We start from the raw sequence: 4303 nt of genomic DNA on the forward strand, positions 1-4303 counted from the left end.
TTCTACAATGGGCTGCCTCCAAACAGATCATCGCCCTTAAACACTAAGGGTGCTGAAAAAGCATGAGGTATCATTACACAAGCAAAGAAGGTCTGGGCTATGATTGTCACGATACCTTCTTGGCACCGGCGTATACACGCAAAACCCTCACTGACTGCAGGGATCGGGTCCATTTTACTCTCAAAACAGATTCCCACAACAAGCTACATGCCACCAGAAGCAGAGTAAGGCAGGTTCGTCTTTTATTTAAGCCTTTGTAAACCCGGCCTCTCTCCATTTCAGTAAATGGAGTGACTCCGGATTTACACTGGTGTAACTGAAAGTAGAATCTGGCTGAAACTATTGGGAATCGAGAAAGTTTTTTGGCACTTAGTCATTCAAAATTCTGAATATTCGTTTTAAAGTAGACCCTAAACCCCCAAATCTATCAAACACTCAATTTGTTATTCTAATCATTCCAATTGCTACAAACGACAATAACCACAAACTAACAAGAAGCTATGCCTAGTCCAAAGAAGGTGAAAAATATTCAAGAAAATATATGAAATAATGTGGGGAAAAATCATCAACATTTCAAAACGTGGTGGGAAATCAAGAAAATAATTTAATTTTTGGTGTAAAACTTTGTCAACATTTTGAAATTTTCAGACTTGCAACGACCTCTGGGGTTCACTGCAAATAACAGCAAAGCTTTGGAGCATCTTATTCTTGTTAGCAAGTCTATGACTTTGGGCAACTTGTTTGTTAGATTTTTTTAGTCCATTTTTTTTCAAAAAAAAATATTGTTGTCCTTTGACTAATGAGCTAACGTTGCTTAGGTTGCCATGGGGTCATAAATAGACTCCTTATTAAAGTCAGGGGGGTGTCTGCTTAAAATCTGATATGGCATGATATGATCCTCACTTTACCCTTCCACATTGTGTCCTAATCACCACCCTAAGGAGACATATCTCTACCAGCTCCCTCTTAAAGTTTTAATCCCACTAAGAATATAAATCCGGATCATTCAATAGATTTATAATTTTTCATCCTAACATCCAAAAAAAGTTTACAAGCAATTAATTAAATGCAAGCTCTTCCCCTCTTTGCAGTGACGTGAAGTCAATTGTGTAAATGATTCCATTTTTAACATTCAGCCCCTGCAGATCAGTGTTAATGCTACAGTGATACTTCTTACCCTGCTACAGTTAGAGTCAGCATTTCCATTATAATTTCCTATTTTCAGGAGTTTTTACAGTGGTCATAAAAATTCAATCCAGGCTCAAACTTGGCATCCTAGGCTCCTCCCAGGAGTCATTTCTTTTTGTTGTATTTGAAAGAGGAAACCATTTATCTGCTTTTACATTACAACGGTGCAACCAAAGGAAGCGAATGCAGGGTTTGCAGAACAGTTTTGTAGTTTATAACTCTCATTTTTATTCGGCTGTATGGTATCTGCCATGGATGTGAAAAGAAAAGAATTAATAACATATGAATATAATCAGATTACATAGAATCCAGAATCCATATTCAGGACCAGTAATATAAAAATAATGTTTATCATTCTAAAATGCCTTCTTTTCTAAACTCATTAATTAGTAATTGATTCACAATGTGAACTGATGCTTTAGGATGCTTGGAATAAACTGATCAAATCATTATATTGAGGAAGTTACTCTGTTGTGTGTAGTTCCATCTACGCAGATGTTTAGAATGCAGATTTGGGGGAAGGGGTTGGGTCTATCCTCTGTCTCTCCCACTGCCCCCCTTGTGCATATTGTAAGTAGGGCAGTCAAATGAGCTGTGGATTTAGGTGTCCCTAAGTATTCATTTACATGATGGATTGTAATGGTTCAGTAGTTCCTTTGGAACCATTATATTTTATCAGGTCAAAAAACAGCTTTCAAGAAAGAATTCTCTAAATACAAGGGTGGCTGAACTGAATCATATATGTTACTTATACATCTATGTAATTTCCATAGCTATGGAAACTACACAGTGCTGCAAGTAGCATGATGCAGCATGAAGGTTTTAGTGGCATGAGTTAGGGATGGGCAAAGACCTGAGTGAGTTGTACAACTTAGTGGAATACCAATGAAGCATTGATCTCACATATCACACTGTCATGGATTCTGCAAATGCCACATATTTTGCAGAAAACTGGGAATCTCTCTAGTGGTATAAAGCATCCATTTCTTCTAACCTTGACAGGTCACGAGGTACCATTTCTCTGCAGTTTATGGCATACACCTATCACACCTGTATGGATATACAGATAGGTGCAGTTATACCATTCTATACCATGTTAAAGAATTTAGTGTCAATGTCTTTTTGTGTAGGTGTGTGCACACACACATAGTCCCTGTTAACTCTATTCTTTCAGGGAAGAGAAAGTTTCTTTTTTCTGTCTTTGTAAAGTGGAGTGGAAATTGAAAAGACTATATACATATTTGGTAATACTAATCATTATCCTGAGTAATAATGAATGAAGGGCTTTGGAGCCCTTTGGAAAAAAAAGGCACCTTTTGGTTGTTGTGGACAGTAACCTAAAGATTAAAAAAAGGAATGGGAATCTGGATTCTGATGTTAATTTTCCCACTATGGCATTGTGACCGTGGACCTATGATTTAGAGCTGATACAGCACCAATTAGAATCAGTGGAAACTCACTGATTTCACGGAGAGTTGGATTTAGCCTTCAACCTGTTTGTACTATGATTTACCTGTCTTTAACAAATATGTATAATAATATTTACCTATCTCAGAAGAGTGCTGTGAAGGCTGATAAATTGATAAGGCTAAACCTGTACAAGGTAGTCTGGTCAGAACAACATGTATGAGGAAGAGTTTATATTAAGCCTTGTCCACACCAGCAACAGTCAAAGCTGCAATTCACCATCTGTGCAGCTTCAGTGGAGTTAGCAATGGTAGAAGCAGTAGCGCAGACAGGACCCAAGTGTATTTACTCAAGTGCTTATACTGTCCTCATCACTGTAGCATCTGAATGCCTGACAGTAGCTTACTGACCAATATGACTAACATCTGTCACGTGTAGGTTATGCTCTCCCACACCCTCTCCCCAAGGGGAGCATTGTGGAACTGAGAGTTTTGATAGGGTTTTGTTTTTGTTTTTAATGTACACACTGCTCAGTGTTTATGTTAGAGAAGCCAGCTTCAAAAAGTTTGCCCTGCACTTGGAGCAGAAGGTGATGAGGTCTGCGATGGTCCTTAGTTCCTGGAGGAGTTCATTCCACAGGCTCAGAGCAGCCCTTGAGAAAGCTCTGTCACCTGCACAGATCAGCTTGACCCTTATGGTAAAATGTTTCACTGTGACTGAGGAGCGGAGTTGTTGACAACAGTCCCCATCTAGTACCACACTGCACACAGCAGCTGCATCTACAGAGCTACAATTGCCCAGCAGTAATCTCCATTGGTGATAGCAGTGGGCAAACCTATAGTGTGGAGACAGTTTTTATGAATATCTCCAGTCCTCTGATCTCAGCCATGATCCCTTTCCTCCATAGCACAGTGACCATAGCAGTAGGGATCTGATTTTGTACTGTTCTCTGATGTAAGCAGACTGTTGCTTCAGCTGCATGACTCTATACCAGCTCTGTGATTTGACCCTGCTCCCACAGGTGTCAATGTGAGTTTTGCCATTGACCTCAGTGGCAGCAGTATCTAGCCGATGGTGCACAACTTCACTGCACATATTTTTGCATAGCCCATAAGTTAGTGGAGATTCAGTTCCTCTGAACCTTGCAGGAAAGGTTTTATATTAGCACAAAGTTGTATTATAATTAATACACATAATGTATAACGCTTGGTCAGATTTATTCCACTGGCTCAAGGAAACAGTTATGGCTAACTGGGCAAATACTTTGTTGTACGAATCTTCCCTAAAGAAAGGCTTATGGGCAATGCAGGTAAGACCTATGTATTTTAATTGTGTACACAATCATCCACACTGTCTTTCCTGGTTTCAACAGATTCTGAATATATACCTGCACGGTAGACAAAAAGGGAATGTCTATGATTTTTAATTTTTTTTAAGCATTAATTTTGTAAAAAGAAATGCCCTTACACTGAAAACTACATGGGAATAAAGTCAAGAGATCCGCTGAAACTCACAGGACAAAGAGGAAGGGAAGTGTTGAGTCAGAAAGACCATTATACCATGTTATGCTGAAGTGCTGCAAATAGAGGTCATCTACCAGGGAATATCTCCTGCCATCAAATGTTCTTCAATTCCAAATAAGCCGTAATATCTATGCCCGAGGGAGAGGTTAAGTATAGACAGAGGTTCAGCCCTAATGGAGAATTCC

The sequence above is a fragment of the Gopherus flavomarginatus genome, chromosome 4, assembly GCF_025201925.1.
Source record: "Gopherus flavomarginatus isolate rGopFla2 chromosome 4, rGopFla2.mat.asm, whole genome shotgun sequence".
NCBI lineage: Eukaryota > Metazoa > Chordata > Testudines > Testudinidae > Gopherus > Gopherus flavomarginatus.